Below are 12863 nucleotides of genomic sequence, written 5' to 3'. Positions count from 1 at the left end.
TCAAAATTGAGTTTTTCCTTTGTTTAATATTTTCCTTTTTTTTTTATATACAATGAACCTTTATTTAACTAGACAAGTCAGTTAAGAACAAATTCTTATGTTCAAGCAAGCCTGGATCATATTGTGCAACAGCTGATGAAACTAACACCGTAAAAGTGTGAAACATTTTGATCAGTGTTATTTCCTGATAGTTGCTGGTTGAAAATACAATCAACACAGGACCTTCTAATCGGCAGGTTTCCATGGACAGGAGTTTCAGCTTTCCATGGTGACATCACCATGCGGTAAATGAGTTCATAGACAAATAACAAAGAGTTACAAACCTCTCTGCAAATAACAGCTAGTTTTCAGTTTCCCCTCCCCACTCACACAGTCAAGGCAAAATTCTAGCTTGAGAAATAGTTTTTTGCTAAAAAGCTATTTTTGTCCATTTTATTGGAAATCTATTACAGTAAGGTACTTAATTGTTACCCAGAAATGATTTGATATTGATATAAAAATTGCTTCATTGGGCCTTTAAATTAGGGAGAGCTAGTCTGGCAGAATCTGGTCGATATGGCATATGTACTGTATAATTTTATGAGGAACTTTTAAATATGATCAAGCTCACAGTGATGATTGGACTAGCAATAATCATTGTACGTCAAAAATATTACCCCAAAATATCACACCTCCTAAATCAGTTATCTTCAAAGAGATACTGTATTATTGATCTTGCTACAGTAGTCCATTACTGTCAAGTATATTTGTAGCCCTTGGCAGTTTTAAAAGTATTTGAATACAGAAAGCAGGTGTCTTCTCTCCCTGGGACAATAGACCTGTATGCCATGTGACAGTAGAGGCTGCCAGTGGTATTTTAAGGCCTCATTAGTGGGATTCTTGTTTTAGCTCCTCCTTTTAGCTGTATCTCCCACCTGGTATGGGACTGATTTATGGCATAAGGAGCCCTGTCTGAAACCCAGCTGAAACCGGCTGTGCTTTAGTACTCTCTTATATTTATCTTGGATGTTTTATCTCAAACAATGTGTGGACTTCAAAGCCAACTCACAGGAAAAAACATCCCTTGGAGCCACAGCTTAAAGATTAACCAGTTTCCTGTGTCTGTGCGGTTTTTCAGACGGTAAGATTGCATGATACAGTGGCGGTTATCTCGATGACCAGCTACAAATTTACATTTGGCACCGGACAAAGATTCCTGCTAAATGACAAAAAATAGAAAACAAGTTTCAAAGTACATTTCTCTCAGGAAACCAAGCATTTGGACCTCATCTATTGCCAGTTCGATAGGAAGCCTCCCAAAGTGGTTAGTGTCTGTGTTTCTGTGTCACAGAGTGATGGCTTTGGCTAGAACAGTGCTGACCTATGGCCTCGACTGCACCTCTACTCTTAAGGTGTTAAGGTGAGCCATATCATGCAGCATGTGTGAAGCTGTGCCACATAAAGTTAATCCACAAATGGAACAGCACAACTCAGCAATGCTACAGTACTGTATATGACTTTTAACGGCTAGAGGGTAAGTGTCAGAAAGCAGGTTTCTTAATCCTGCTATGACATCTTTAGCACCATATAGAGTGAGTCTGAGAAGGCGGTGGGCATTGATGTAGCTGTGAGTGACAGTCCCTGCTGGATCCGGGGACACAGTGTGTGACAAGACAGTACTCTTTTTACCCAGCAGCTGTCCTCACAGGGGTACATGTCATTCTGGGGGTATAGGGATGAGGTCTCTGCTGCCCCCAGCATCCCCTCAGTGACAATCTGGTACTCTGCCTGCATGCCTGACAAGGATATAAATCAATCACACAATCATGCAAAGGAATATTGTTAGAAAGGAACACCCCTTGTGATGTTAAATATCAGACACCTCACATCTCTATTAGTTTATCTGGTTGTCAGCAGAAATGTTGTCTGGATCAGTCTTTCACTGGGCAAAATTGTTTAATGGTTAGACAACTTGGTTGTAAAATGTATGAATAAAAACTATTTTCCAATACAGTAACCAGGCCCCATGGCATGTTGTTATGGTGTTATGTTCCATAAATACATTCTTAAGTAAAGTTCCTGAGCATTAAATTGCATATGTGCCATGCTCGCACCCCAGGTCACACCTCCCTACATTTTAGTGCTTCTCTCTTTTGACAAACTAGCTGTCACCTCACCACAAAGATCAGTGCCTCTGTCGGTCACCCCTTCCTGTTGCTCTCCACCCGTTGGTGATTCCAGCATCCTTTGGGAGCTGCTTTTTCTGCTCTCCTCTCATTTTTTTCCTTCATCCTATTCACGTGAGCAGAGATGTTCTTTATGGCTTTTGTTTGGAGAAGCTGGGCTAACCTGTTGTGGTGGAGGACCACCTGCCACCACACATTCTCAGGTTTCCAGAGCTCCCAGTGACTAGGAGAGGGGGGGCAGTGGAGGGGTGGAGGACAGACCTGTCCCAGGGTGCCTCCCCCACATCCATCACTGTCTGACGGACAGAGCTGGACTTCCTCCTTTCCCTCCCATGTAGTACATCAGCCTGGTTTCATCCTGAGCTCATTTTTCACACCCCACAGAGCTGGGGAGGTGCGGGCACTGAGTTTGTGAATGGAGTGCCTTCCCTGGATGAGTGGCTGTCGTCAGCTGCTTCTGACCAGAGGTCGCTTCCTCTGCCTCATTTCTGAGTGGCTGACTGATCTTTATTTGAGGAGTAACAAAGAGATACTGGCTTTAATGAACTCTCAGACCTGGCCTCCAAAGGCATGAGGTCAGTGGAAACATCAAAGCTCCTTCAATAGACTTTAGAACCACCACTGGAACATACACAATGAGTCAGTCATTCCATGATTATCTACAGTTGACTTTATTCATGGTTCAATATTTTAAACTATTATAAATTTGGTGACAGAACTAAATGATGTATTATTATTCCACTAAATTGCTCAGAAACTATTCATGTCCATGGATATAATAAAGGCTTAAAGGCACAGGTAATGGATTTTGACAGAATGTATTTTATTGCCAATGCCTTTATCCTTCAAGTATACCCTGTAATCAAAGTGTGATATGTATTAATCCACTGCACTGTGTGACAATCAATGGTAATTCATCTTTTAACTATCAAAGCCTGCATTTGTGGGGGGATGGAAAAGCCACTGGATGAAAGGTTAAAGGGTTAGGGTTGCAGAGGGAGGGTATATTATGGGAAACTTTTGAAGTTTACCAGTAAACTACCAGAATTTTGGTAACTTTCAAGAATTGTATGTAATTTATCACAAGACATGTAGTGGCCCTTTTGGGTACTTCAGATAATCACAGGTCTGTAATTATCTCTGGCCCACTGTGTGGCCTTATCATATGTAAAACAGATTTTTTTTATATAAAATAGAATGACAAAGCTGTAAAACATTATCCTAAATATAAACCATCAGCTTAGTGAATATCATTGATGTTTAATATGAGGGTTTCAGCATGAAATATCCTTTATATATTTTTTACACACTTTTATTTATTTTATTTATGTCAATATGTCTTTGACGTAAATGTTTTGGCACCAAACCGGTAGCAGTTGTGAAAAAAGTAAATAGTTTGAAGAATTGCAGAGTTAACTGAAAAAAATGCCATTGTTGATTAAATGCTTTTTTTTTATTCATTAGGCTATTTTCTCTTGAACCATATGGTCTATCCACCTGAAACTCATGGACAATATGGACACATACATAAAAATGTATAGTACATATGAATACATTTTTGAAAAAGTTATTCAAGTATAAATGACAAAGTTACGATAGCCATTTAATTACAAAAATTGCTGAAGATTCTGGTAACTTTGGTAAATTACCGGTAGCTTTCCAACCTATGTATAGTTCAAAGAACTAGCTGCTATGTGTGAAAAACAGTTCCACAATTAATAAAGTCCAAACAATATCACATTTGGCTTTAAGTAGTCACACCTGCTATTGAAAATTACAGTACCAGCAAAAAGCAAGCAGAGAGAAAATGATCTGAGATCATTAAACTCCCTGACTGGCGTTCCTCTAGGTGAAGCCTCGAACACCAAACTTTCCAGCCTGTCACTCCATTAGCCACCATATTACTCCCCTCTCCCCTCCTTCAACAGTTCCCTCTATCCCCCAACAACCAAAACCCCCTTGCTAAAGCCTTTTAAGCTCCAACCATTTTAATAAAGTAGAGGGTTTCAATAGACTGCCTCCTTTTTGGGATATGTGAATGGACAAACATCTGGGACTGATCATGATCCCGTAGAGCAAGCCTCTCCACAGTGCAGAGTTGGGAAGTTTTCATATATCACCAGGCTATCTCCACTCAGCTCTCTTCTGCAAAAACCAAACAGGCCTCTCAACCACGCAGATGTATTACTCATTTTTAGCATTTGGGTGTGTGGGGAGTGGGGCTGTAGATGGGGCTCACCAGTTAACAAATGGCCAGGATAAAGAATGGGCACTTGACACCAGCCTCAGTGCATTAGTCAGCCCGGCTAATTGTGCCAGCCTCCTGCCACCCAAGACTGTCTCCATCTGGCCTCTACTAACATTCCTCACTCTACAGGAGTCTGCCCTGCCCTGGCTGGCTGTATCTCCGTAACTATTACATCCTCTACCTTGGCCTGAGAAACACTCACTCCTTTCTTCTCTCTCCCATGCTGCTTAACTGGTCATTTATATCTCCATCTGTGTCTCATCTCTCATCTAACCCAATGGGTTTACCTTACCCTACCCCACCTCTCTGATTCCAACACTGGCTACTTCCATCTCCAACCGATGGAGGAGGACACGCGTCATTAGCTTCCTGAAGAATAGCACTGATTTATATGGATATAAAAATAATAATGAAAACTTGGATGTTGATGAAAGGAGTTCCTGGATGTGAATGTGGGATACAATGTGTCTTTGTTGAGTCAAAATTCAAACAGTATGTCATCCAAACTAAAAAGAAAACATGCATTGGGAGGAATGTTTTGCAAACCTTCATTTTCAAGTTTCATGTTGATACACATTCATAAGCTATACGCTACCTTCATTTCTGTTCAGGCAGGTTCAGGTCGATCCCAGGATTCCTCCCCTAACATTTTTTCCTGCCATTGGAAATGTAATTCAAACAGACGTGGTTGTCTACACCCCCAATCAGCTCCCCACTCACCAAGCTTTTCTATTCAATTATTGAACATTTTCATTCGATTTAAATTAAAACAAGCATAGACCAAATACTGATTCTTGCCTAGTCCTTCTGTTCAATACTATGATTGCTAACTTACGCGATAATCATTGCAATTTTTGAGACTATTACTGTACAATCCACAGCATTAGGAGTGGGGCTCTACATGTACCAAATAGTTTCCAAACTTGTTATCTACAATATTTGGATGGAATGTGCTGTTGGCCCACTGTATCTACTGAGACAGAGATAGTGATGGAAAGCTCATCTAATAGAGTATGTGTGACTCTGTCCCCTTGGGGGATAGACCAACTGAAACAGCAATTACCTTTCCAGGCTTGGCCTGGGTCCCACATAAACTGTTTGTTTTGCACACACTGGGCTTGGTTATCTGGTTGAAGACTATACTAGGAAGAGTGGGTATCTGGTGGAAGACTATACAGGAAAGAGTGGAAATCTGGAGAAGTTCTGCCCCCAGATATAGTGCTTACTATAGCAGCTGCCACAGCCCTGAGGTGACAAATGGTCTTGATTCCTCCCTGATGCACCAAAAATTGATGTGTTTTAGAGAGAAAATACCTAGTGTTATGAAATGGGTTGTTTGGATCCTGGATTATGATTGGTTGATAGCAGGGAGTTATTCACCACAATCCCTGGGTAGGGGAGAGTGGGGTAAATTGAACAACCCTTGTTTCCAGGAAACCAGTCACCAAATTAATAATTTGACCAAATATTTAGGAAGAGGTCATCATTTCATGGAGTCTGTGAAGGAAGAAACCACAAGGAAAAAGTGGTAAGCAAGTTAGGTCCAAAAAACAGATTTTCACCAAGTCAAATTAATTATTATTCATTATTGTGTTAGAGGTTTCATGATGCTTGTATCTAAACCAAAGTAAATACTTTAAAGATTATTCTATACATCAGTTGGGGCCTCTATAAGCTTAAATATGAGGTCCTAAACTTAGCATGAAAGTGGACCCTTGTAGCTCTGTGAACTAATATAGTCAAAATGTTTGCCTTGGGATAAGTTGAGCCAATGTCCATGGGGTAAGTTGAGCCAATAGCCATGGGGGAAGTGTTATGGTGCCGAAGGGGATGGCTGCCGTCTTATCGGCTCTTAACCAATCATGCTATTTTGTTTGTTTTTTCTCGTTGTTCGTAACTTGTTGTTAATGCGAGTGTAGCGAAATGCTTGTGCTTCTAGCTCCGACAGTACAGTAATATCTAACAGGTAATCTAACAATTCCCCAACAACTACCTAATACACAAATCTAAAGGTGTCACACCCTGATCTGTTTCAGCTGTCTTTGTGATTATCTCCACCCCCCTCCATGTGTCGCCCATCTTCCCCATTATCCCCTGTGTATATAGACCTGTGTTCTCTGTTTGTCTGTTTCCAGTTCATTTTGTTCGTGAAACCTACCATTTGTTTCCCTGCTCCTTCCTGTTTTCCTGCTCCTGTTTTCTAGTACTTCCCGGTTTTGACCATTCTGTCTGCCCTGACCCTGAGACTGCCTGCCGTTCTGTACCTTACCCCACCGTTCTGGATTATTGACCCCTGGCTGCCCTGACCCTGAGACTTGCCTGCTGCTCTGGACCCTTAATACCTTCTCTGGATAATTGACCTCTGCCTGCCTTGACCTGTCATTTGCCTGCCCCTGTTGTTAGGAATAAACTTTTGTTTCTTCAACTCTGTCTGCATCTGGGTCATACCTCAAACGTGATAAAAGGGGTGAATGAGAATATGTACATATAAGTATATGGATGAGCGATGGCCTAGCAGCATAAGCAAGGTACAATATATTATATAAAATACAGTATATACATGTGATATGAGTAACGTAAGATATGTAAACATTAAAATGACATTATTTAAAGTGCTATTGTTTAAAGTGACTAGTGATCCATTTATTTAAGTGGCCTGTGATTGGGTCTCAATTTAGGCAGCAGCCTCTCTGAGTTAGTGATTACTGTTTAGCAGTCTGATGGCCTTGAGATAGAAGCTGTTTCAGTCTCGGTCCCAGCTTTGATGCACCTGCACTGACCTCGCCTTCTGGATGATAGCGGTGTGAACAGGCAGTGGCTCGGGTGGTTGTTGTCCTTGATGATCTTTTTGGCCTTCCTGTGACATCGGGTGGTGTAGGTGTCATGGAGGGCAGGTGATTTGCCCCAGGTGATTCTTGTGCAGACCGCACCACCCTCTGGAGAGCCTTGCGGTTAAGGGCAATGCAGTAGCCATACCAGGCTGTGATATAGCCCCACAGGATGCTCTCGATTGTGCATCTGTAAAAGTTTGTCAGGGTTTTGAGTGACAAGCCAAATTTCTTCAGCCTCCTGAGGTTGAAGAGGCACTGTTGCACCTTCTTCACCACACTGTCTGTGTGGGTGGACCATTTCAGTTTGTCTGTGATGTGTACATCGAGGAACTTCACTGCTGTCCCTTCGATGTGAATAGGGGGGTGCTCCCTCTGCTGTTTCCTGAAGTCCATGATCATCTCCTTTGTTTTGTTGACGTTGAGTGGGAGGTTATTTTCCTGGCACCACACTCCCAAAGCCCTCACCTCCTCGTCATTGGTAATCAAGCCTGCTACTGTTGTGTCTTCTGCTAACTTGATGATTGAGTTGGAGGCGTGCGTGGGTGGGTGAAAAGGGAGTACAGGAGGGGGCTGAGCACGCACCCTTGTGGGGTCCCAGTGTTGAGGGTCAGTGAAGTGGAGGTGCTGTTTCCTACCTTCACCACCTGGGGGAGGCCCATCAGAAGTACAGAACCCAATTGCACAGGGTGGGGTTCAGACCCAGGGCCTCCATCTTGATGATGAGCTTGGAGGGTACTATGGTGTTGAATGTTGAGCTATAGTCAATGAACAGCATTCTTACATAGGTATTCCTTTTGTCCAGATGGAATAGGGCAGTGTGCAGTGTGATGGCGATTGCGTCGCCTATGGACCTGTTGGGATGGTATGCAAACTGAAGTGGGTCTAGGGTGGCCGGTAAGGTGGAGGTGATATGATCCTTGACTAGTCTCTCAAAGCACTTCATGATGACAGAAGTGAGTGCTACGGGGCAGTAGTCATTTAGTTCAGTTATCTTTACCTTCTTGGGTACAGGAAAAATGGTAACCATCTTGAAGCATGTGGGGACAGCAGACTGGGATGGGGAGCGATTGAATATGTCCGTAAACACACCAGCCAGCTGGTCTGCACATGCTCTGTAGACGTGGCTAGGGATGCTGTCTGGGCCAGCAGCCTTGTGAGGGTTAACACATTTAAATGTTTTACAGAGAAGGAAAGGAGGGGGGGTGGTGCAGTCCTTGTTTGCGGGTAGCTATGGTGGCACTATATTGTCCTCAAAGCGGGCAAAGAAGGTGTTTAGTTTGTCTGGAAGTGTGACGTTGGTGTATGTGACGTGGCTGGTTTTCTTTTTGTAGTCCGTGATTTCCTGTCGACCCTGCCACATATGTCTCCTGTCTGAGCCATTGAATTGCGACTCCACCTTGTTCCTGTACTGGCATGTTGTTTGTTTGATTGCCTTGCGGAGGGAATAACAACACTGTTTATATTCAGCCATCTCCCAGACCTTTTTCCATGGTTAAATGCGGTGGTTCGCGCTTTCAGTTTTCCGTGAATGCCGCCATCCATTCATGGTTTCTGATTAGTGTAGGTTTTAATAGTCACAGTGGGTACAATATCTCCAATGCACTTCTTTATAAACTCACTCAACGAGTCAGCGTATAGGGCGATGTTGTTCTCTGAGGCTGACCGGAACATATTCCAGTCCGCGTGATCAAAACAATCTTGAAGCTTGGCTTCTGATTGGTCAGACCAGCGTTGAATGGTTCTTGTCACTGGTACATCCTGTTTGAGTTTCTGCCCATAAGACGGTAGGAGCAAGATGGCATCGTCGTCAGATTTGCCGATGGGAGGGCGGGGGAGGGCTTTGTATGCATCGCAGAAGGTAGAGTAGTATTACCCCTGCCCGTAGTGCAATCAATATGCTGATAGAATTTGCATTGTTTGCATTGAATTTGCATTGAATTTCCATTCTCAAATTTGCATTGTTAAAATCCCCAGCTAAAATAAATGCAGCCTCAGGATATATGGTTTCCCATTTACATAGAGTCCAGTCTTGGTGTCTGCTTGAGGGGGAATGTATAACTGACGAGAATTCTCTTGGTAGGTTAAATGGCCGGCATTTGATTGTAAGGAATTCTAGGACGGGTGAGCAGAAGAACTTGAGTTCCTGTATGTTGTTTTGATTACACCATGAGTCATTAATCATGAAGTATACACCCCCGCCCTTCCTCTTCCCAGAGAGGGGGTTATCACTGTCAGTGCGATGCATGGAGAAGCCCGGTGACTGAACCGATTCCGACAACATATGCCGAGAGAGCCATGTTTCCGTGAAACAGAGAATGTTACAATATCTGATATCTCTCTGGAAGGCAACCATTGCTCACATTTCGTCTACCTTGTTGTCAGGAGACTGGACATTGGCGAGTAGTATACTCGGGAGCGGTGGGCGATGTGCACGTCTACGGAGCCTGACCAGGAGGCCGCTCCGTCTGCCCCTTCTGCGGCGCCGTTGTTTTGGGTTGGCTTCTGGAATTAGATCCATTGTCCTGGATGATGAGCCGAACAGAGGATCCACTTCGGGAAAGTCGTATTCCTGGTCTATGTAATGTTGGTATGTTGGTAAGTTGATATTGCTCTTATATCCAATAGTTCTTCCCGGCTGTATGTAATAAGACTTAAGATTTCCTGGGGTAACAATGTAAGGAATAATACATACAAAAAAATACTTAATCATTTCCTTAGAACTCGAAGCGAGGCGACCATCTCTGTCGACGCCATCTATCCAATCCTTGTGAAGATCAGGCGACGAGTGGCTAATCTGGTTTGCCTTCCGTCCGTCCTGCTAGCTAACGTTCAATCACTAGAAAATAAATGGGCTGAACTGAAGGCACGTATAGCCTACCAACAGGACATTAAAAACTGTAAGATCTTATGTTTCACCGAGTAGTGGCTGAATGACGACATTAAGAACATACAGCTTGCGGGTTATACACTCTATCGGCAGGATAGAACAGCAGCCTCTGGTAAGACACGGGGCGGGGGCCTATGCATATATGTAAACAGCTGGTGCACGACATCTAAGGAAGTCTCGAGGTTTTGCTTGCCTGAGGTAGAGTATCTCATGATAAGCTGTATCTACTTAGAGAGTTTTCATTTGTATTTTTCGTAGCTGTCTACATACCACCACAGACCGATGCTGGCACTAAAACTGCACTCAATGAGCTGTATATCGCCATAAGCAAAGATGAAAACGCTCATCAGGGAAATGCAGGGAAACTTAAATCAGTTTTACCTCATTTCTGTCAGCATGTTAAATGCTGTTAAATTAGAGACCACCTTTACTCCACACACAGAGACGCGTGCAAAGCTCTCCCTCGCACTCCATTTCGCAAATCTGACCATAATTCTATCCTCCTGATTACAAGTAAAAATTAAAGCAGGAAGCACCAGTGACTCGGTCTATAAAAAAGTGGGCAGATGAAGCAGATGCTAAACTACAGAACTGTTTTGCTGGAATATGTTCCGGGATTCTTCTAATGACATTGAGGAGTACACCACATCAGTCACTGGCTTTATCAATAAGTGCATTGAGGACATCGTCGCCACAGTGACTGTACGTACGTACCCCAACCAGAAGCCATGGATTACAGGCAACAATCGCACTGAGCTAAAGGGTAAAGCTGCAGTTTTCAAGGAGCAGGACTCTAACCCGGAACCTTATGAGAAATCCCGCTTAGCCCTCCGACGAACCATCGAACAGGCAAAGCTTCAACACATGACTAAGAGTGAATCGTAATACACCAGCTCCGACGCTTGTCGGATGTGGCAGGGCTTGCAAACTATTACAGACTACAAAGTGAAGCACAGCCGAGACCTACCCAGTAACTCGAGTCTACCAGACGAGCTAAATAATTTATATGCTCGAGGCAAGTTACACTGAAACATGCATGAGAGCATCAGCTGTTCCGGACGACTGTGTGATCACACTCTCCGCAACCGATGTGAGTAAGACCTTTAAACAGGTCAACATTCACAAGGCCGCAGGGCCAGACGGATTACCAGGACGTGTACTCAGAGCATGTGCTGACCAACTGGTGAGTGTCTACACTGACATTTTCAACCTCACCCTGTCTGAGTCTGTAATACCAACATGTTTCAAGCAGACCACCACAGTCCCTGTGCCCAAGAACACTAAGGTAACCTGATCACGTCTGTAGCCATGAAATGATTTGAAAGGCTGGTCATAGCTCACATCAACACCATTATCCCAGAAACCCTAGACCCACTCCAATTCACATACTGCCCCAACAGATCCACAGATGATGCAATCTCTATTGCACTCCACACTGCCCTTTCACACCTGGACAAAAGGAAAACCTATGTGAGAATGATATTCCTTGACTACAGCTCAGCGTTCAACACCATAGTGCCCTCAAAGCTCACCACTAAGCTAAGGACCCTGGGACTAAACACCTCCCTCTGCAACTGGATCCTGGACTTCCTGACGGGCCGCTCCCTGGTGGTAAGGGTAGGTAACAACACATCTGCCACGCTGATCCTCAACACAGGGGCCCCTCAGGGGTGCTTGCTCAGTCCCCTCCTGTACTCCCTGTTCACTCATGACTGCATGGCCAGCCACAACTCCAACACCATCATTCAATTTGCTGATGACACAACAGTGGTAGGCCTGATCACTGACAACGATGAGAAAGCCTATAGGGATGAGGTCAGAGACTTGACCGTGTGGTACAAGGACAACAACCTCTCCCTCAACGTGATCAAGACAAAGGAGAAGATTGTGGACTACAGGAAAAGGAGGACGGAGCACGCCCCCATTCTCATCGATGGGGCTGTAGTGTAGCAGGTTGAAAGCTTCAAATTACTTGGCGTCCACATCACCAACAAACTAACATGGTCCAAGCACACCAAGACAGTCGTGAAGACGGAACGACAAAACCCCTCAGGAGACTGAACAGATTTGGCATGGGTCCTGAGATCCTCAAAAGGTTTTACAGCTGCACCATCGAGAGCATCCTGATGGGTTGCATCACTGCCGGGTATGGCAACTGCTCGGCCTCCGACCGCAAGGCACTACAGAGGGTAGTGCATACGGCCCAGTACATCACTGCAGCCAAGCTTCCTGCCATCCAGGACCTCTATACCAGGTGGTGTCAGAGGAAGGCCCTAAAAATTGACTGTTCTCTATGCTACCACACGGCAAACGATACTGGAGCGCCAAGTCTAGGTCCACGAGGCTTCTAAATAGCTTCTAATCCCAAGCCATTAGACTCCTGAACAGCTAATCAAATGGCTACCCAGACTATTTGCATTGCCCCCCCCCCCCCCCACCCTCTTCTACGCTGCTGCCACACTCTGTTATTATCTATGCATAGTCACTTTAATAGCTCTACCTACATGTACATGTTACCTCAATTACCTTGACACCGGTGCCCCCGCACATTGACTCTGTACCGGTACCCCCTGCATATACAGGTGAAGTCGGAAGTTTACATACACCTTAGCCAAATACATTTAAACTCAGTTTTTCACAATTCCTGATATTTAATCCTAGTAAAAATGTCCTGTTTTAGGTCAGTTAGGATCACCACTTTATTTTAAGAATGTGAAATGTCAGAATAATAT

The sequence above is a fragment of the Salmo salar genome, chromosome ssa04, assembly GCF_905237065.1.
Source record: "Salmo salar chromosome ssa04, Ssal_v3.1, whole genome shotgun sequence".
In the NCBI taxonomy this organism is placed as follows: domain Eukaryota; kingdom Metazoa; phylum Chordata; class Actinopteri; order Salmoniformes; family Salmonidae; genus Salmo; species Salmo salar.
This window is presented reverse-complemented; position numbering follows the sequence as displayed.